Below are 23,217 nucleotides of genomic sequence, written 5' to 3' on the forward strand. Positions count from 1 at the left end.
TTTTGCAGTATACTTCCGAAGGACCCTTCGTCTGCCACGTGCTTTACACACTATTGATCCTATGTGATCATTACACTTTATATCCCAACAAATTGTTACTTTCAAATATTTGTTTGACTTGACTGATTCCATTTGTGCCTCACTGATATTTTCGTCATTGTATACTGCTTTTTCTGGGGTATTTGAAGTTCAGAATTTTACATTTACGTATATTAAAACCAGTTTGAAATATCTGCTTCTGTCTGGAATATTTGTGCTACCTTTTTCAGATAGTACATAAAACATAACTGTATCGTCTGCAAAAGGTCTGATGTTATTATTAATATTGTCTGCTATGTCATTAATATACCGGGCGCTTACTATTAAAATGCAGATACTCACAGAGTTACAATGTCAACTGTAATTATCGTATGGCAGCGAAACTTGGTAGTTATGTTAATGCGTTAATATGGAACAAGTTTATGCTGCCAAAAAAAAAGTTCCAATTTTGGGCACCAGGTGCAAATCTGGCATATGGAAATGTTTCCATATGTAATAGATTAGGAACGGGACGTGGGCAAGAAAGTGAAACAAGTGAGAAAGGCATTTATGTTGATTCTGTTATTAACCGCCACTTACACAGTTTGTTAAACGTCGACGGCAGGGTGCATCGTTAAAACGACGTGATTAACAGTTGCTCGCAGCAGCTCAGGTGGAATCTCGGCAACGTGTTCGTGTACACTGGCCTTCAGATCGGGTAGCTTGTGAGGTGAGACTTGCTACGCCTGAAGAACATCAGGCCTTAACTTGTTCCTTGGAAACTCCTTCTGAAAGTGAGGCGCAACGTAACTCCGATCGAGAACACTTCACTCATAGAGGCTTTTAAAGCTACTTCTCTCCAACCTCACATCATAGACGCAGAAATTTTGACCGGCGAGCGAGTTGTTATACACGAAATCCCGCTTCCTCTTACAGTTTACCATATACTATTCTCGGTGAATTTACGTTATGCTGTGACCGTAAATGAAGCAAAAGGCGTGTTGCGGGCATGTAACTTAGTGGCAGTTGGTTTTCGCATGGCCAGCTCTACATAGCTACATAGCTCTCTCTCATGTTAGTGAAGCAAACAGGCTCCTCGTTCATGTCCCCAATAATACTATTTCAAACAGCGTATACAAAGAAGCTTTACATGACAAAAATAAATTCCACAAGTCACAGCTATAAATAAAAACCTAGCCAACGTCAGGTTTATCAGCTAGTTGTATACACTGAAGCTCCAGAGAAACTGGTATAAGCAAGCGTATTCAAATACAGAGATATGTAAACAGGCAGATACTGCGCTGAGGTCGGCAACGCCTATATAAGACAACAAGTATCTGGAGCAGTTGTTAGATCGATTACTCCTGCTACAACGGCAGGTTATCAAGATTTAAGTGAGTTTCAACGTGGTGTTATAGTCAGAGCACGAGAAATGGGTCACAGCATCTCCGAGGTAGCGATCAAGTGGGGGTTTTCCCGCACGACCATTTCACGAGTGTACCATGAATATCAGAAATCCGGTGGAACATCAAATCTCCGACATCGCTGCGACCGGAAAAATATCCTGCAAGAAAGGGACCAACGACGACTGGAGGGAATCGTTCGACGTGGCAGAAGTGCAACCTTTCCGCAGATTGCTGCAGATTTCAATGCTGGGCCATCGAAAAGTGTCAGCGTACGAACTATGCAACGAAACGTCATCGATATGGGCTTTCGGAGCCGAAGGCCCACTCGTGTACCCTTGATGAGATTGCACGGCACAAGGATTTGCATCTCGCCTGAGCCCGTCAACGCCGACATTGGACTGCTGATGACTGGAAACGTGTTGCCTGGCCGGACGAGCCTCGTTTCAAATTGTATCGAGAGGACGGAAGTGTACGGGTATGGAGACAGCCTCATGAATCTACGGACCCTGGATGTCAGCAGGGGACTGTTCAAGCTGGTGGAGGCTCTGTAATGGTGTGAGGTGTGTACAGTTGGAGTGATATTAGACCCCTGGTACGTCTAGATACGACTCTGACAGGTAACACGTACGTAAGCACCATGTCTGATCACCTGCATCCATTCATGTCCAATGTGGATTCCGACGGACTTGGGCACTTCGAGCAGGACAATGGGACACCCCACACGTCCAGAATTGCTACAGCGTGGCTCCAGGAACACTCTTCAGAGTTTAAACACTTCCGCTGTCCACCAGACTCCCAAGACATTAAGATTACTGAGTATATTTAAATTTGTGTGAATTCCTAAGGGACCAAACTGCTGAGGTCATCGGTCCATAAACTTACACATTACTTAAACTAACTTAAGCTAAGGACAACACACAACCCAAGCCCGAGGGAGGACTCGAATCCGGCGAGAGGAGCCGCGATATTCGTGGCATGGCGCCTCTAACCGAGCGGCCACTCCGCGCGGCATTGAGCATGTCTGGGACGCCTTGCGACGCGCTGCTCAGAAGAGATCACTACTCTTACGGGTTTATGGATAGCTCTGCAGGATGCATGGTGTCAATTCCCTCCAGCACTACTTCAGACATTAGTAGAGTCCTTGTCACGTTCTGTTGCCGCAATTCTGCTTGCTCGCGGGGGCTTACACGATATTAGCCAGGTGTACCAGTTTCTTTGGATCTTCAGTGTATAAATAGTGTCACTAATGTACTCACATAAACAGACCTGTTGATGACTTTCAACTTGCAGTGTGTGGTATAACACTACACAAAAAATCTGCCTGTGATACTGTTATTGCCGGCCGGAGTGTCCGAGCGGTTCTAGGCGCTACGGTCTGGAACAGCACCACCGCTACGGTCGCAGGTTCGAATCCTGCCTCGGTCATAGATGTGTGTGATGCCCTTAGGTTAGTTAGGTTTAAGTAGTTCTAAGTTCTAGCGGGCTGATGACCTCAGAAGTTAAGTCCCATAGTGCCCAGAGCCATTTGAACCGTTTTTGATACTGTTATTGTATAATTCCATATAATTCAGTCAGACGTATTGCCGATAAAGACATCCACATGTGGGCTGTTGTTTTGTCATTTCTCTCTAATTTTTATCGGCCTTTACAAAAAAAAAAAAAAAAAAAAAGAGAGAGAGAAAGCGTGGATAAAATGTAGTCAGTGGCGACTTTAATGCGGCAGAAACGAAACAATTTGGTTGTTATCCTGCAGTTTAAATTTAACGCTTTGCCCTTTGTTCTTTCTCACGACCTGTTTGGCTTCGTGTTCTATAGTAGCACACCACAAAGAAAGCACTCGTTCTCTGTGTACACCAAGCGAGCGTGTAAACAGCTGGTAACAATGGATTTATTTTCCTTTCTCATGGCAGTGTGTTTTGGGGAGGAAAAGTGGCGCAGGTTTGATAAGAAAGACAAAGAAAGAAGCTAACTGAAACCTAGTTGACGGAATAATTTCATGTTGTAAAGGCAACATAGATGCAAACAGCACTATAAAGCAGCGTACACACCAAGCTGGAGTCACGGTACATTAGTCGTAGAATAAGTTTCATGTTGTGCGATCTGAGACTGTCGCAATACGAAAATTGCAAGTAGAAGGTTCCTTATCGAAACCGAAAAACGTGCCACAATGTTGCGCAATTATTGCACCCAGTAGATTTTCTGAATCGTTTCTATCTGTCCGCCGTGGAGACGACATTGAGAACAATTCATTTTCAGGCCTTCTCATGCCTTTGGGATATGCCATCCTAGGGCCAGAAAAACAGGAGCAATAGAGGTAGTACTATGAAGCATTTGGCCAAAAAATACGAAATGTCACAACATGACATGTATACCCGAAAGGACGAAGAGACAGACCAAGATTTTATCGCGAGGCAGACAGCAAACTACACGAAGAAGTTTAACAGAGACAGTTCGGAGTAGAAATCAATTTGCAGCTCACAGAGAGCATGATGTGAATAACCTGCATCGAAATTTCAATAGCCCGGTAAGAAACTGATGCTGGAAGGATAACGAATTCAAATGTGCAGAATACCACACCGCTTGAAGTAATATTGCCTCCAATCCATTTATTGCCATCAACGTCTTATAGTGCAAATAGCAATAACTCATTCCCTTCTGACTCTCCCTTTGTTTATACATAGCAACATTGCGAAACTCTAGTCTAAAATTTAGAGACCACCTATCATCAAACTGTGCGAGTATTGTTAGATAAATTTAAGTAACAAACATAAATGTCGCGGATAAAGTCGTATTCTTTAAAATAAAATATACTTTCAATAAAAACAGTATTATGCTTAACTTTTACAAGGCCTTTCAGCGACGTAATTGTGGCTTCACACGATTGTGGGACGATGTGTGAGATATGAGGGTTGCCCACACGAAAGATTGGTGTTTTATCTACACACCCTATTTTTCCACGTTATCTCCGACCGTTCTATGGCCTTCCTCCAGCGCAGAATAAGGGCGTGTATGCCCCGTCGGTAGTAGTCCTTGTTCTGGTGGCGGAGCCAGTGCTTCACTGTGTAAATCACCTCCTCATCGTCCTCAAAATGTCTGCCACGAATGGCTTCTTTTAATGGTCCAAACAAGTGGGAGTCCGAGGGGCCAAGGTCAGAGCTGTAGGGTGGATGGGGTAACAATGTCCAACCCTGCTTTGCGATGTGTTAAGCAGTCCTCAGACTTGGTGGGGCCGAGCGTTAGCGTGTTGCAGTAAAATATCTCCTGCATTGCTGTGGCGCCGAAGTCGCTTGAAGCGCGTCTTGAGTTTTGTTAATGTGTTGACATGTGCTTAGAAATTAATGGTACCGCCTCTTGGCGCCACATCAATGAGAATCACACCTTCATAGTCCCAGATCATGATCTTACCGGCGGAAGCAGTTGCTTTGCATTTTTTTCTTCTGTGTGGATTGGGGTGGTGCCATTCCATAGACTGTCGTTTTGTTTTGGGCTCACAATGGTGAACCCAGGTGTTATTACCTGTCACAATCAAGGACAAGAAGGCCTCCCCCTCAGCTTTCAACAGTTGCAACAAATCAAATGGTTTTTTTTTATTTTCTGTGCAATTTGTGATCCACCGTTAGACACCGCGGGACCCACCCTGCACACACTTTTGAATATCCAAGAGTGCGGATAACTGCATCCATACTCCCTTTACTGCTTCATAGATGCAGCGCCAATTGCCGAGTGGTAATGCGTCTGTCCTCGTGAATAACAACATCAGCTCGCTGCCACATGTCAGGTGTGACAGCCGTGCATGGTCTTGCCGACCGCTGCAAATGGTGGAGCTCTGTCGAACCGCCTTCTGATGACCTTACCCTCCGTGCCCAGCGATTAACTGTACTTATGTCGACAGCAGATGCTCAATAGACTTTGCACAAGCGTTTGTGAACATTCCCCACAGTTCCTTTCTGTGCAGTGAGAAATTAAATGCCGGCACGTTGCTTGTAACGTACATCACCTACAGACGCCATTTTGAAACTGTCCTGCAGCTACGCTATCTGTCGGAAGTGACGGAAACTTGGAGCGCTCATTCAGGACACTTCAAATCCAGTAATACGTACGTAACGTTTCGCATTCGTAGCATTGTTTTCAGCTGGAAAAAAAACCGGTACATTACTTTCTGGGGAACCCTTTGAAATTCTACGTGTATACGTAAAGTTGGTGAAAGATTCACCGCTCCGAAGGAGCCGGAGTGTGACATCTAGTCCGACCGAAGCTGCAATGTTTTCCTAAATACTGTGCATCTTTCGAAACCTTTTCTCCAACCAGCTGCAGAAGGGTTTCGAAATCGGTAAGATACACTCTCTGACAACCATACCATCTACTATATTACAGTTTTAATTTTTCGAGAAGATTCCTAGCAACAGTAATGCCTCCATAAAATACAATTTTCCTCCACTAACGATTACATTTTCTTATTTTTTCTTCTTTTTTAATTACATTAAATTAGGCATGAATTAAACGCACAGAGAACATCAATTCCTTGGGACATCGCGTTCTTTCCATAGTGCAACTGACCCCGAAATCCATTAATAATATCGCGTGACTGTGTCGCTAAGTGTGCACGTTGAAACGCACCTTTCTTTTATGTTGAGATATTTCAATGAAAGGTTTCTCTATGAGCGACTTTGCAAAATACTGCGAGTAATACGAGACTTCAAGAAAATTAATTATCGCAACAAGAATGCACGTTCCGATGACGACAGCATAAATCTCTCTCGCTGATGCAGCGTGTGGTGCAATTAAGTTAATGTGAAAATGAAAAATGCGTTAACTTTTAGAAGTGCCACGTCGGTGAGTTTAAAGAAAATGGGACCGTTTGAGGCCAGTGAGCATCTTCAAAGGCGTCATTGTTCGATGACGTGTAAGATACGTACGATGAGGGAAACAATCGGTATAATAACCTCAGGAGAGGTTTGTCTTTAGTTAAGGTAGAATTAACGAAAGAACATGAACAGTGTTCGGTCGCTTCATCATAGAACAATCCGCTTCCAAATTCTCGTATTCGTTTGCTGTGAAACATAGAGGTACTATAAAAATTGTCGCCATTATAAGGAGATAAAAAAGTATCTGATTTTTTAAATAATTGCCCACGATTATATTTAATTGACAGTTCTATTTCTACCAGAACATTGAAACTTACATAATTAAACATCATTCATTTGTTATCAACGATATATAGAAAAAGTTATATTGCATTCTTGAGGCTTCTCTCTCAACATACGTTTACTTTGATTATGAAATTTAAAAAAAAATATCTGTGCTTTGCTCATTTCGTGAAAAATATGTTCACGTAAATAAACTTAGAAATTCACTGCCCTTTTCTCAGAGACAGAAAAGATAACGCTTCAACGTGCCTTAAGAATCCGAAGACAATTGTATCTGCTAGCTTCACCGCAAACAGTATGTACTTCACTGCAGGCCATTCAAATTAAAACGCCCGGAAGGCTAGCAAATACAGATAGTTTATTTGTAGCCCACACACAGTGTGGTAGGAAGAAAGCGATTAAATCTGTAGGTGATTTGGGAGTGTACAAAGTGAGACGTTTAGTGTACAAGGCTACCACTACCGGCTGGGCATCGAGGCGTACTGAGCTTGGATGACAGATATGGATACGTCATTCTATGCTTCCTCAACTCTGCACCGGTGTTCATCACTCGTAGTGGTGATGTGCCAGTCTCTTGGCAACCCATGGACAAATGTTTTCAGTGGGTGTGTGATCTCCTCTGTAGCGCGGTCGGTCAGGACTTGCGATCTTGAATGATTTTGTTGGAAGATAATGTCAGGAAGATCTCGAAAATAGGGAAGATCCATCGGCCTTAACATCTCAGAAATGTCTAAACTACCGGCTATCTGAACCAGAGGTGATCGTGTTCTGTGCCCGATGGCATCCCATACAATCACTCCAAGAGTTGGGCTCGTATTACGACGAAGAGTACAATCTGCCAACGTTCGTTTTCGTCGGAGCCTCCAAACAGGAATATGTTCATAGTGACACTATACCACTCCTCTGTCTGGTGTCCTAGTTGGGAAGCCGCAACGATGGCCACCTGGAATCTGTCGTAGAACTGACTGTATTAATAGTTGTCTCGCTGCAAACAGGCGAATTTCCCGACTTGAAGGTGCGTGCCGTGGCTCTACGATCCTGCATGGCCAAGCGAACAATGTCTGTCCTCTTTGTCGCTGGTCGCATGGGATCTTTGAGATTCTGTGTGGTATAGAATATGGCCCTGCTGATCCCCTCGACCTCCGATTCGCTGACACTCCTGGAATTCCGACCAACACGAGCAGCAATATCACCGAACGGTAAACCTTTCTCTCGATAAACCACGACGCTGCCGTTGTCGAACTTCGAAACGTGCTGGTAGACGATTCACCTTCTTACACGTAGTATAACGTGCTTTTCTCACAAAGTAGCAACAATCAAACGCTATTTCTTATATACGAGGGTAAGTCAGTTATTATCCGCAAAGTAGTTATAAAATTTTATAGTAATCAAATAGGAAACTTACAAGAACATCATTTTTCGACATAATCTCCTTGCGTTTCAACGCACTTGGTCCATCGTTGTACAACCTTCCTGGTGCCCTTTTAAAAGAAGGTTCTCGGTTGAGCTGCGAGCCAGGAATGCACCGCTTCTTTCATTGCTTCGTCCGAGGCAAATCGACGGCCCCTTAATGCCTGTTTGAGTGGACCAAGCAAGTGATAGATGGGACAAGATCAGGACTTTCTGGAGGATGAACCAGTACTTCAAATTTGAGTTTCTGGAGCGTCTCAGCAGTGTGGGCAGCAGTATGCGGACGGGCATTGTCGTGCAACAACAAAACACTTTTTGACAGCAATCCTCGGCGTTTGCTTCGAATTGCAGGCTTTAGCCTGGCTGTAGGCATCTCACTGTAACGTACACTGTTTATTGTTGTGCCCCTTTCCCCATAATGTTCCAGTACAGGACAGTGTGCGTCCCTAAAAACCGTAAGCATCAATTTCCTGCGGACAATTAGGTCTTGAACTTTTTCTTGCACGGCGAATTTGGATGTTTCCATTCCATACTCTGCCGTTTACTCTCCGGCTCGTAATGATGGATCCATGTTTCGTCACCAGTAATGATCCTGTCTAAGAAGTTGTCCCCTTCGTTACCATAGCGATCCAAATGTTTTTTGCAGATGTCCAAGAGCGTTTGTTTATGCAACTGTCTGAGTTGTTTTGGGACCCATCTTGTACAAACTTTATGAAACCCAAGTCTGTTGTGGATGATTTCGTAGACAGAACCGTGACTAATTTGCAGACGATGTGCCACTTCGTCAATAGTTAATCGTCTGTCTAAGAGAATCATTTCATGTGAACGTTCAATGGTTTCTTCATTTGTGGCGGTAAACGGTCGTCCGGCTCCTTCATCGAGTGAAACACTTGTGCGACCATTTCGGAATTTTTCGATCCATCCGTAGACACTCCGTTGTGGCAAAACGCTGTTCCCGTACTCTACCGAAAGTCTTCGATGAATTTCGGCCCCTGATACGCCTTCCGACCACAAAAAATGGATCACTGAACGTTGCTCTTCTTTGGTGCAAACAGACAGCGGAGGAGCCATGATTAAATGCACGGCAGCAATAGCAAAACTAACCTAGCAGCTTTAAAATTGCAAAGATGTAACAACAAATAAACAAAGCATGCGTCACCAGCGTAAAACGACAGTACTACCAAAATAAACAAAAATATAACTAGATTGCGGATAAAAATTGTCTTACCCTCGTACATGGTGCCTATAGCGTTAATCGTACTATCTACACTGGTGTGCAAAACTTAAGGAAGAAAGTAACTCAGGCATGATGTGTCACTAACAAGTAACACAGGTCGATGAAACTTGGCCCAAACATAGAGAAACTGCTACAGTATAGTAAAGAAGGTAACTTAAAGAAATACGCAAAGACATGAACGAAAATGGCACTTTCATTAAAAGACAATTATGCTGAAGTCACCGTGGTTCCTGATGGCCCCCTGGACATTACAAACGGCGGAAAATGGTTCTTAGTAGGGTGTGTCATCACCACGGACGACATGCATGCTCTGTAGCGTGCTCCCATGCTGGGTACAAGGTCGGTATGGAGTTCTTGTGGTATGGAGTTTCCATTCCTCCACCGGCACGGCTGATAACTGCGAGGGCCATTGGTGCATGTCAACGTGGTTCAGCACTTCTACCCAGCGCATCCCAGACGTGCTCGATGCGTTTTAAGTTGGGAGAATGGGCCAGCCCAGTCCATCCAGCCCAGTCCATTCGCCCAGTATCCTGTCATTCCAAGAGCCCCTCCAACTGCGCATTTCGATGCGATCGCGCATTGTCATAAATAAAAATGAAATCAGAGCTGAACGCACCTCTGAAAAGACGTACACTGGGAAGGAGTACAGCATCACAATAATGTCGAGCCGTGAGTATACTTCATTCAAAGATTTGGATATCAGCAGGTCCATGAGACTTTATGCCTCCCCTTAACTCCTGGACCACCAAAACGATCATGTTCGATAGTGTTCCGCCGACCGCGGTGGCCACGCGGTTCTCGGCGCTTCAGTCCGGAACCGCGCGACTGCTACGGTCGCAGGTTCGAATCCTGCCTCGGGCATGGATGTGTGTGATTTCCTTAGGTTAGTTAGGTATAAGTAGTTCTAAGTTCTAGGGGACTGATGACCTCAGATGTTAAGTCCCATAGTGCTCAGAGCCATTTGAACCATTTTATAGTGCTCCTGGATGCATTACGTGTTCCAGCTTCTCTCCATTTGAGGGTGCGTCCAGCATTGTAGAATATGACCGATCTGGTGGCTCTAGTGTTACGACGTGGGAAGGCATAACGTTGCATGGGCGTACTGACCTCCAAATCTTTAAACACGGTACGCTCACGGGGCAACGTTATTGTGACAGTGAATTCCTTCTTCACGCGTGTCTTTCCAGGAATGCTTTCGAGTTTATTTTTATCGATGACAGTGTGCGACCGCACCGAACAGTGCAGCCGCGCGGAGTGACCGCGCGGTTAGAGGCGCGGTGTCACGAAGTGCGCGGCCCCTGGAGCCGGAGGTTCGAGTCCTCTCTCGGGCATGGGTGTGTGTGTGTGTGTGTGTGTGTGTGTGTTGTCCTTAGCATAAGTTACACTCATGCTCATAAATTAATGATAACCGCAGAATGTGGTACCATACAACATGTCACTACACGAAAATGGGGTTAATAACATAGGCACATAGGGAACATCACGACACAGATCTGTAAGTCCAAGGTATTGGTGATAAGTTGAGAAAACCGTCCCGAAACACATGTCTTCAAAACGCCATTGTTTCCTCAGCACGTATCCCGACATCAGTATGGGATATGATCACCATGCACACGCACACAGGCAGCACAACGGTTTGGCATACTCTGCATCAGGTGGTCGAGCAGCTGCGAAAGTATAGCCTCCCATTCTTGCATCGGAACTCCTGAAGTGTCGTAGGGGTTTGAAGACATGCAGCGATACGTCGACCGAGAGCATCCCAGATATCTTCGATGGGGTTTAGGTCTAGAGAACAGGCAGGCCACTCCTTTCGCCTGATATCTTCTGTTTCAAGCTATTCCTCCACGATGGTAGCTCGGTGGGGCCGTGCGTTATCAGCCATCAGGAGGAAGGTGGGACCCACTGCACCCCTGAAAAGGCGGACATACTAGTGCAAAATGACGTCCCAATACACCTGACCTGTTACAGTTCCTCTGTCAAAGACATGCCGGGGTGTACCCCCACACCATAAACCACGATCTCCATACAGGTCCCTTTCAAGGACACTAAGGTGTTGGTATCTGGTTCCTGGTTCACGCCAGATGAAAACCCGGCGAGAATCACTGTTCACAGTATACCTGGACTCGTCGGTGAACATAACCTGGGACCACTGTCCCAATGACCATGTACTGTGTTCTTGACACCAGGCTTTACGGGCTCTCCTGTCACCAGGGGTCAGTGGAATGCACCTTGCAGGTCTCCGGGCGAATAAACCATGTCTGTTCATTCGTCTATAGACTGTGTGTCTGGAGACAACTGTTCCAGTGGCTGCGGTAAGGTCCCGAGCAAGGCTACCTGCAGTACTCCGTGGCCGTCTGCGGGCACTGATGGTGAGATATCGGTCTTTTTGTGGTGTTGTACACTGTGGACGTCGCTTTCTGTATCCCCTGGACATATTTCCTGTCTGCTGGAATCGTTGACATAATCTTGAGATCATACTTTGTGGCACACGGAGGGCCCGTGCTACGACCTGCTGTGTTTGACCAGCCTCCAGTCGCCCTAGTGTCCAACCCCTCATAGCGTCATCAATACGTGTTATTTGAGCCATTTTCAACACACAGTCACCATTAACACGTCTGACAACGTCTGCACACTTACTCGCTGCACCGTACTCTGACATGCACCAACACACCTCTGCGTATGTGGTCTGCTGCCAGCGCCACCGTGCGACGACCGCAAGTCAAATGCACCGCATGGTCATACCCTGAGGTGGATTAACCAGCAAACCGCCCAACAGAGTGTTGTTTCACCATGTATCACCATTATCCTTCATTTATGAGCATGAGTGTAGTTTAAGTAGTGCGTAAGTCTAGGGACCGATGACCTCAGCAGTTTGGTGCCTCAGTAATTCACGTACATTAGAACACCTTTTGAACTGAACAGCCCAAGTGCAACAACTCTCAGAATGGGAGGACATTCGGTCAATGGACTGGGCTGCCCATTCCTTAAACCCCATCTAGCAGAGTAGAATGCATTGGGGAGACGCACTGCAGTGTGGCATGTGCACCGACTACCATCCAGCCGCTGACAACCGCACAGGTGGAAGATTTGAACGTCGTACAACAATTAACTCCGCTCCAACCTTGTGGGCAGGACGGTAGCACATTGCAGAGCATACACTGTCGTCCGTGGTGACCACACACCCTACACCCTATTAAGAATCGTTTACTGCAGTTTGCAACGTCCAGAGGACTATCATGAATCGCAGTGACTTGTGTGGAATTATTGTCTTTGAATACAAGTCTCATTTCTGACCGTCTCATTGTGTATTCCTTTCAGTTACCTTCTGTACTATGCTGTAGTAGTTCTTTCTACATATGGCCCAAGTTTGATCGAGCTATGTGACTTAGCAGTGACACACCATGGGATATTTGCTTTCGTCCTTAAGTTTGCATACCAGTGTACATTGTGCGGTTGCACTTAAATGCAACTCAATTGCATGTTCTCCAGACAGGTAGTTTACCTCATGTCAACTTGAACTACGCTTGCATGTTGTTGCAGTTGGACAGCAAGATACTTACCCGTCTTGTTTCTCATGCTCATTCGGCAGTGAGTTTCCACTTTAATCACGATATAACAGCCTACATCCTTGTGCCCATCTGCGAGAATTACTTTTGACTTTCCTGGGGTTGTTGTTGTTGTGGTCGTCAGTCCTGAGACTGGTTTGATGCTGCTCTCCATGCTGCCTATCCTGTGCAAGCTTCTTCATCTCCCAGTACTTACTGCAACCTACATCCTTCTCAATCTGCTTAGTGTATACATCTCTTGGTCTCCCTCTACGTTTTGTACCCTCCAAGCTGCCCTCCAATGCTAAATTTTTGATCCCTTGATGCCTCAGAACATGTCCTACCAACCGGTCCCTTCTTCTTGTCAAGTTGTGCCACAAACTCCTCTTCTCCCCAATTCTATACAATACCTCCTCATTAGTTATGTGGTCTACCCATCTAATCTTCAGCATTCTTCTGTAGCACCACATTTCGAAAGCTTCTATTCTCTTCTTGTCCAAGCTATTTATCGTACATGTTTCACTACCATATATGGCTACACTCCATACAAATACTTTCAGAAACGAATTCCTGACCCTTAAATCTATACTCGATGTTAACAAATTTCTCTTCTTCAAAAACGTTTTCCTTGCCATTGCCAGTCTACATTTTATATCCTCTCTACTTCGACCATCATCCGTTATTTTGCTCCCCAAATAGCAAAACTCCTGTACTACTTTAAGTGTCTCATTTCCTAATCTAATACCCTCAGCATCACCCGACTTGATTCGACTACATTCCATTATCCTCGTTTTGCTTTTGTTGATGTTCGTCTTATATCCTCCTTTCAAGACACTGTCCATTCCATTCAACTGCTCTTCCAAGTCCTTTGCTGTCTCTGACTGAATTACAATGTCATCGGCGAACCTCAAAGTTTTTATTTCTTCTCCATGGATTTTAATACCTACTCCGAATTTTTCTTTAGTTTCCTTTACTGCTTGCTCAATATACAGATTGAATAACATCGGGGAGAGGCTACAACCCTGTCTCACTCCCTTCCCAACCACTGCTTCCCTTTCATGCCCCTCGACTCTTATAACTGCCATCTGGTTTCTGTACAAATTGTAAACAGCCTTTCGCTCCCTGTATTTTTCCCCTGCCACCTTCGGAATTTGAAAGAGAGTATTCCAGTCAACATTGTCAAAAGCTTTGTCTAAGTCTAAAAATGCTAGAAATGTAGGTTTGCCTTTCCTTAATCTTTCTTCTAAAATAAGTCGTCAGTATTGCCTCACGTGTTCCAACATTTCTACGCAAACCGAACTGATCTTCCCCGAGGTCGGCTTCTACCAGTTTTTCCATTCGTCTGTAAAGAATTCGCGTTAGTATTTTGCAGCTGGGACTTATTAAACTGATAGTTCGCCAGTTTTCACATCTGTCAACACCTGCTTTCTTTGGGATTGGAATTATTATATTCTTCTTGAATTCTGAGGGTATTTCGCCTGTCTCATACATCTTGCTCACCAGATTGTAGAGTTTTGTCAGGACTGGCTCTCCCAAGGCCGTCAGTAGTTCTAATGGAATGTTGTCTATTCCGGGGGCCTTGTTTCGACTCAGGTCTTTCAGTGCTCTGTCAAACTCTTCACTCAGTATCTTATCTCCCATTTCATCTTCATCTACATCCTCTTCGATTTCCATAATATTGTCCTCAAGTACATCACCCTTGTATATACCCTCTATATACTCCTCTATATACGATCACCCAATATGAGCCCGCTCAGCTAACTGAGAAGCAATTTCCCAAGTTACGAAGCAGCCATATCATCTTGAAATCACGTGCTACAACACGTGAGAAGAGGTGCCTTTCGTCATTGTGACAGGTTCGATACGGCCCGGTACGAATTCTGCTCCTGAACCAGCCTCTCTTCATCACAGAGTAGCACTTGCACCTTGACCATCATACATAAGCCTTGACATTTGCTTGCGACAGAACGTATCATCTCTCGTGTTCTGTTCTCGGAATAACTACCATACTGACGATAAATTCGACGGCAACGCGAAAGATGCGTTGTTATCAAGCTCGCTGAGCTGCCAGGTGTCAAGCCTGTCAGATTATCAACGGCTACACAGATAAGGGAGCCTGTACTCCGTGCCAGCTTTGGACAGAGCTGAGGCGGTTCGCAGCCGGGAAAGACACCTGCCGACATCTGGCGCATTCCGGACGGAAATAACCTTCCGCCCTCCAGACTGTCGTCTGGAACTAGTGCGAGGGAGTCCACTGTGCCCGGCAGAGGAGGCAGCAGCAGTAGCTAGGCTGGCAGCGCTCGTCTCAGAGGTAACCGCTTGGCTTCCGTCTGCTTTCGAAGGATGGCGCGAGCGCGTGAGTTGCCGTCTGGGTTTACTTACTCTTTCTGTACCATAGTCTTTAGGCCAAATGCTTCTTCAGTATTTCTCTTGCTCTTGTGTGATTCAGTCCGAAGGCTGGTTTGATGCAGTTCCCCACGCTTGTCATTTCTGTGCACGCCTTTTCATCTCTGCATAACTACTGCAACCTACATCCATCTTAACCTGCTAACTATGTTCAAGTTCTTGTCTCCCTCCACAATTTTTACCCCAAACACTTCCATTACCAAACTTACAAATCCTTGACGTCTCAGAATGTATCCTATCAACAGATCCCTTCTTCTAATCTAGTTCTGCCATACTTTTCTTCTTTTTCTCAGTTTAATACCTCCTCATTCGGCATTCGATTCACCAATCTAATCTGCAGCATTTTTCTATAGCACGACATTTCGAAAGCGTCTATTTTCTTACCCGAACTTCCTATCGTCCACGTTTCATCTCCTTACAAGCCTACACTCCAGACTTCAGAAAAGGCATCTTAACTCTTAAATCAATAATAGATGCTAACAAATTCCACTTTATCAGAAATGCTTTTGTTGCTACTTCCAGTCAGCATTTTATATCTTCCCTATTTCGGCCATGATCAGTTATTTTGCTGCCCAAATATCAAAAATCATCTACTACTTTTAATGTCTCATCGCCTAATATCATTCCCTTAGCGTCATGTCATTTAATTGGACTACATTGCACAAACCTTGTTTTACTTTTACTGGTGTTCGTCTTATAAACCCTTTCCAAGACACTATCCATGCCGTTCAACTGCGCTTTGAAATTCTTACCAGTCTCAGACAGAATTACAATGTCATCGGTAAACCGCTAAGTTTTTATTTCTTCTTCTTGAACTTTGATTCCGTGTCAAGATTTGTCCTTGGTCTCCTTCGATATACTACTCAGAAATACATCATCAATACTACTCTTACATCTGTTACGGGTAGCTTTAACCTACCGATACATATCGTCAGTATGGTCCGTGGCATATAGACGTTGTGGCTTTCGACGTCATATGTACGGAAGCAGAGGCAGAACAGACTACTGACAATATTTATTTTGTTTCTGTACTCTCAGCTTGTGGTACTCTTTATCCTGAAGACTGATAAGATTGGCTTAATCTGTTCCACCTAAGTCCATCCTGTGCAGATACCTTTATTCTACTGCAAAATGCATCGACGTGAACCTGTTTGCTGTAGTCCCTCTATATCTTTTCGTCCTCACCCCTCGCTCACCACACACACACACACACACACACACACACACACACACACACATCCGTCCATTCTTTGGAATTTAAGTAATGATGGACTGATTTGTAATGTAGCTCCAGGTCTAGGTTAAGTTAAAAGACGACAGTATGATTTGGATTGGCGAAGCCAACGAATGTGAAAGATGTGCAATTTTAGTTGTGGTGACATACTGATTTGTAGCGTAGACTCAGAGCTAGACTGGGCTGAAAGCTGACAGTTTGGTAGCGGGTTGCCGCAACAAACGAATATCGTTTCGCGATAAAAGCTACATTTCGGTGATTTTTTTTATGTATAACACATTGATGTCGTGGGTTGAGGCTGGCAAGTGGTATTGGCTCGTTCAATTGTTCCTCTATCGCTATTGCTAAAGTTGGTGAAGCGACGACTATTTAGCTGCATGAATATATTTGTGTGTGTTTGTGCGTGTGTGTGTCAGAGAGCGAGAGAGAGAAAGAGAGAGAGAGTGTGTGTTTTGTTATAGCGATCACTTCTTTGAATTGTGAACGTCATTCTCAACGTTTCGGAGAGAGATTGATCAAATGTAAAGAGTTTTGTTCTTGTGGGGGTTAACAGTCTGAATATGTATCAAGAACGAAAACGTGATCCAAGTAGGTCTTAATCTAATTGTCTGTACCATAAGCTGAATTCGACATTTGGTCATTGTCAAGCACTTGTCACAAGCCTCAAGCTCCACACTACATTTGACTAAATAGCCAGTACATATGTAACAGCGCACGTCGTTTTCGTGTGCACAAATACAGTCCATTGGTGCACTAGACATTCTGCGCTACTGGATTGTATCTGTACTACACACGCACTTGAAGGCGATGTGTGCTGTTACATAGATACTGGCCATTTAGTCAAATAGGATGTGAAGCGTGAGGCTTGTGATAAGTGCCTAAAAATGACCAAAGGTCGAAATTAGCTTATCGCACATACAATTAATAGATCTTACATCTACATAAATACCCCGGAAACTGCCGCACGGATGGTACCCTGTACCACTGGTAGTTATTTTCTTTCCTAGTGCACTCGCAAATAGAGCGAGGGAAAAACGACTGTAAATATGTCCCAGTGTGAGACCTAATTTCTAGTATCTTATCTTCGTGGTCCTTAACGCGCAATGTATGTTGCCGGCAGTTGAATCGTTTGGCAGTCAGCTCCAAATCCCGGTTCTCTAATAAATTTTCTCAACAGTGTTCGTCGGAAAGAACGTCGCCTTTCCCTCCAGGGATTCCAATTTGAGTTCCCGAACCATCTGTCTGTGGCTGTTACGTGTTGTTCGAACCTACCGGTAACAAATCTGGCAGCCCCCTCTGAATTGCTTCGATGTGTTCCTTTAATCCGACCTGGTACAGATTCCAAACACACGAGCAGTGCTCAAGAATAGGTCGCACCAGCGTCCTATACGCGATCTCTTATACAAGAGAACCATTCTTTCCTAAAATTCTCCCAATAAAACGAACTCGACCATTCGCCTTCCCTACATCACTTCCCACATGCTCGTTCCATTTCAAATCGCTTTGCAACGTTACGCCCAGGTATTTAAACTACTTGACTGTGTCAAGCAGAACATTACAGGTTTGATCTTCCTACTCATTCGTATTAACTTACGTTTTCCCACACTTAGAGCTAGCTGCTATTCATCACACCAACTGGAAATTTTGTCTGTCGTAACTTCCTACAGTCACTCAACTTCGACAAGTTACCGCACACCACGGTATCATCAGCAAAGAACTGCGGTTTGCTGCCTATCCTGTCAGACAAACCATTTATGTATATAAAGAACACCAGCGGTCCTATCACACTTCCCTGGGTCACTTTTGACGATACCCTTCTCTCTGATGACAGCCCGCTTGGACAATGTTTTCATTCTCAAAATTTAAGGAGACTGGAAAAGCACATCTAGAGAGAGCCTCAATGGGATATGCACTTCTCAACTGCATAACAGCCCAGGGATGGTGACTTGATTACATTCAGGGTGGTCTAGCTTGTGGCGGATCTCAGATACGTTCTCCACTGCTTCTCCACAGTCAGAATGCTTCCGGTTGTTCTTGCCAGACAATAAGTTATCGTACTGAATACTGATTACCTGCAAAGCAGTCAGACTTGTCAGTCAAAGTGCTGGGTGACTTACGTAATTCTCCTATACAGTGGTTTGTTACTAGTGTAAAAACAATTGAAATAAAGTAGCGTGATATTGTACCAGTGAAGCACGACACAATTGTTTTGCTACTACTTGGGTCTACGTCCATGGTGACGATGGTTTGAACTCTTTCAGTCAACTCTGACGTGTAAGCTATCAAAACGGTATGGGTTTCCCGAACACGAGCACATCGTCAGGTGTTATTATGCTGTGCATGAGAGTATCTGCACTGCCGATGCGGTCGTTTCGTATGTTTAAACACAGCACGGATGCCATGTACGGTCGGTAATTTGATTCATACTGATCGTAGTACATATAGTCACACTTGATAGTGACCAAGAGATCGAAATCGGACAATAATATAAATGAAATCGGTAAAATATTTGTAACAACAATGAGCCTATGCTGTAAAAATTTCTCATGTTTCGAGCGATAAAAACATACTTGAGGCCAAACTTGTTACACATTTCGTAATCGAAGTACAGGTACATAGATTAAATCTTTAAGGAAATGTCAGTAACATGAAATTCTTCGTGCTGAAATGCCCACGAAGCCATCGGAAATCATTGGACAGCATGGTGGCACAGAGAGAAGACACCGATTCAAATCCCCTTTTGGCAATCCAGAGTCAGGTTCTACGTGTAACTACTGGGGTAGTTCCTTTGAAAGGACACGGCTGATTTCGTACCCTTTCTTCCCCAACCGGAATTAATACTTCTTATAACCCCTAATATTCCTTCCTTCCTTTCCTTACGGTAGCCGACAGTAGCCTAAGACATATGAACGCGTAAAAGAGAAACTGGAAAAGTGAAATCTCCAAAAACTGTGAAGGGACGAAGTTTGTAAATTTCCGTAGTGAATTATCCAGTAAGATGTACACCCTTTCTGGCTCCAAAATAGTTTTATTCGAACAAAACTTAGCTGGCAGCAGTGTCTTAAATTTATGTTTGTAAGCAACCGATTGCCTTGTGAACGACCCAATGCGCTTCGCAATGCTGAACGAGTATTCTAGCTTTCTCGGGTCTTTGCAAGCTCCGGACTTCGGCACTGTAGCAGGTACGTGCATCGTAAATTTGTGTTGGCATTCAAACTGCGCAGTTATCCAGAGTGCAGCCATCATAATTCATAAGAGCCGCTCAACTATGGCCAACCATAATCCCTGCTCTTACTCTTTATCTCTCCGTTGGTCTATGAACGCCATGTTGTACTGCCAAACCGGTGCCGATAAGCGATAAGCCCGCAGGCACATAACTGGTCAACTTTTACGACGTCGCGTTCTAGAAGGACATTGCACTTTTATGAACCACTCTTCTTCCACATGCTGTAGTTGTTAGAGTTCCCTTTTGACCTGGCATATTTAATTAGTCTTCTTATCAACCTACAGTGAAGTAGACAAACCCAATATTTTTGCCACCAGTTCAAGTTATGAAAATAAGGTTAATAGCTTATGACAGTACACAACGCGGCGAGTAGGTTGCTATATGCAGAGGATAGGTTGCTGAATGACTAACACTCGTATTTCTGTCGATATATAGACACAGTAATGTTCTCATTCGATAGAAATATTTTCTAGTTCAACGGCATTCGACATTTCTCAGACGCGGAGAGGTTAAACTAAAAAATTGGCCGGGTGCAAGTAGGACTCTGATGGTTTCGTACAATCTTAATTATGTATATAGACAGTTCATCCATTCTGGGAATCGATAAACTCAACGATTTTTGCCTCTTATCGACATTGATACTGGAAAGATATCAGTTCCAGGAACTCCGAGACTTACGAAAATGTTTTAAGTTTGAAGTCGGATAACAAATGACAAAAGAAATATATTTTCGTGTGACGTATTACACAATTTCCGATTTTTCTCTTTGTTTATACTGTGAAGCCTTTCTTCTTAAAATGTCATGATTCTACACTCCTGGAAATTGAAATAAGAACACCGTGAATTCATTGTCCCAGGAAGGGGAAACTTTATTGACACATTCCTGGGGTCAGATACATCACATGATCACACTGACAGAACCACAGGCACATAGACACAGGCAACAGAGCATGCACAATGTCGGCACTAGTACAGTGTATATCCACCTTTCGCAGCAATGCAGGCTGCTATTCTCCCATGGAGACGATCGTAGAGATGCTGGATGTAGTCCTGTGGAACGGCTTGCCATGCCATTTCCACCTGGCGCCTCCGTTGGACCAGCGTTCGTGCTGGACGTGCAGACCGCGTGAGACGACGCTTCATCCAGTCCCAAACATGCTCAATGGGGGACAGATCCGGAGATCTTGCTGGCCAGGGTAGTTGACTTACACCTTCTAGAGCACGTTGGGTGGCACGGGATACATGCGGACGTGCATTGTCCTGTTGGAACAGCAAGTTCCCTTGCCGGTCTAGGAATGGTAGAACGATGGGTTCGATGACGGTTTGGATGTACCGTGCACTATTCAGTGTCCCCTCGACGATCACCAGTGGTGTACGGCCAGTGTAGGAGATCGCTCCCCACACCATGATGCCGGGTGTTGGCCCTGTGTGCCACGGTCGTATGCAGTCCTGATTGTGGCGCTCACCTGCACGGCGCCAAACACGCATACGACCATCATTGGCACCAAGGCAGAAGCGACTCTCATCGCTGAAGACGACACGTCTCCATTCGTCCCTCCATTCACGCCTGTCGCGACACCACTGGAGGCGGGCTGCACGATGTTGGGGCGTGAGCGGAAGACGGCCTAACGGTGTGCGGGACCGTAGCCCAGCTTCATGGAGACGGTTGCGAATGGTCCTCGCCGATACCCCAGGAGCAACAGTGTCCCTAATTTGCTGGGAAGTGGCGGTGCGGTCCCCTACGGCACTGCGTAGGATCCTACGGTCTTGGCGTGCATCCGTGCGTCGCTGCGGTCCGGTCCCAGGTCGACGGGCACGTGCACCTTCCGCCGACCACTGGCGACAACATCGATGTACTGTGGAGACCTCACGCCCCACGTGTTGAGCAATTCGGCGGTACGTCCACCCGGCCTCCCGCATGCCCACTATACGCCCTCGCTCAAAGTCCGTCAACTGCACATACGGTTCACGTCCACGCTGTCGCGGCATGCTACCAGTGTTAAAGACTGCGATGGAGCTCCGGATGCCACGGCAAACTGGCTGACACTGACGGCGGCGGTGCACAAATGCTGCGCAGCTAGCGCCATTCGACGGCCAACACCGCGGTTCCTGGTGTGTCCGCTGTGCCGTGCGTGTGATCATTGCTTGTACAGCCCTCTCGCAGTGTCCGGAGCAAGTATGGTGGGTCTGACACACCGGTGTCAATGTGTTCTTTTTTCCATTTCCAGGAGTGTATATCAACAAAGAGTACCATACAGATTTTGATGAGTGAGTTTGGGATTATCAAATTATTAGATGTAAAGGGCTTTGTCTTTTGACTGCACTGACTTGAAAGCTTACATTCTTTATGCCGCCAAGGGACCTTAGATATGTATGTAACATACATTTAAACTGAGTACGTATATCCGTTCCTGACAAAAAGGAACCTTAACAGTTGGAAGGACAGGCCGTTGGACAACAAACTACAATTTTTTTTTCATGTGTTGTAAATACAAATTAACAATTTTCTGGTTTTCACGATTCCAGGCCAATGGGAAATACAGTATAGGTTTTGATGAGTGATTTTTCGAGCCTCAAAGTATGTGACATGAATGACCGTATCTTTGGATTCATAAACGTTTTACACGACCGAACGACCATGGACCTTAGTATGTGACATAAATTTAAGGGTAGGGGAGGTCTAGAATTCGCCTCGTGGGCCATGCCAGGGCTCGAGCACCAAAGCACTCAGCCTCGCTTCACATTTTCCCCACCTTCACGCGCCTCTGTTTTAGCGTGAGGAGGGGGAAGAGGGGAAAACAGCGAAGGCGCAGCATGTAAATTACAATGCAGTCGCACTGTATTTATATTTCACTTTTCTCAACAACGTAGGTCACAAACAAAACAACTTTTCAGTATTAATTAATTACTTATGGCGTGTTGGAGATATAATGTTTATCTGGTACGTACTGTCGGCATACGCGCACATGCAGACAACTATATAGAGTTTCACACTCAATTTGTCATGTAATCGTGATTTATTTAGTTTCATTATTGAAAAAAGATCTTTCACACAAATATATCGATCGAAATATCGTAGCAGCAGCGACTTCAGGAATTTTACTATTCGCAGCAAGTGCTCCATGCCTGCAAATTTAGCACGAAGTGCTTCTTGATGTATGAATAATGAATCTCGTCTATCAATCCTCGTAATTTTTTGCTCTTTCACTGTCGACTAAATCTTTAAATTCTTTCTGCATGGTACTATTATGTCGTTTCATAGCAAATAAGTAGTATCCGTCTCTTATTCAAACAGAGAATTCTCTATTCTCATCCCTCTCTTCTGTCATTCCCACTCATTTTAGGGAATTGTGACGACAGATCGCTAGACTGCGTCTTTTTGTGCAAACTGCCACTGGACCTGTGAACATCCTCCATACCACAAACAGCAAAAGGTAAACATCGCTGACATCACGATTCTGCCGAACTCAAGAGAGTTGTGCCGACGGAGGAATGCTGCAGCGTTGCTAAAATAAAATGTCATGCTGTTCCGAGTACTTCCGAGAAGAACCGAGCAAATCCGAGTGACAGGCCGGGTCTTGACACGCC

At 44.9% G+C, this 23,217-nt stretch overlaps 1 protein-coding gene across 2 annotated transcripts in view; it reads left to right on the forward strand.

The window, feature by feature from the left end:
- LOC126237293 (rho GTPase-activating protein conundrum) overlaps positions 1 to 23,217 on the forward strand; it is a 227,865-nt gene that overhangs the window by 77,867 nt on the left and 126,781 nt on the right. The window contains exon 1 of one of the 2 annotated variants that reach the window (XM_049947244.1): positions 14,951 to 15,074. The exons of the other annotated variant lie outside the window; for it this stretch is intronic. The gene's annotated coding sequence lies outside the window, so the exon portion shown is untranslated. Of the gene's footprint in view, positions 1 to 14,950; positions 15,075 to 23,217 lie in introns of those variants that run through there. 2 annotated transcript variants of the gene reach the window in all.

The sequence above is a fragment of the Schistocerca nitens genome, chromosome 2 (genome assembly GCF_023898315.1).
Source record: "Schistocerca nitens isolate TAMUIC-IGC-003100 chromosome 2, iqSchNite1.1, whole genome shotgun sequence".
NCBI lineage: Eukaryota > Metazoa > Arthropoda > Insecta > Orthoptera > Acrididae > Schistocerca > Schistocerca nitens.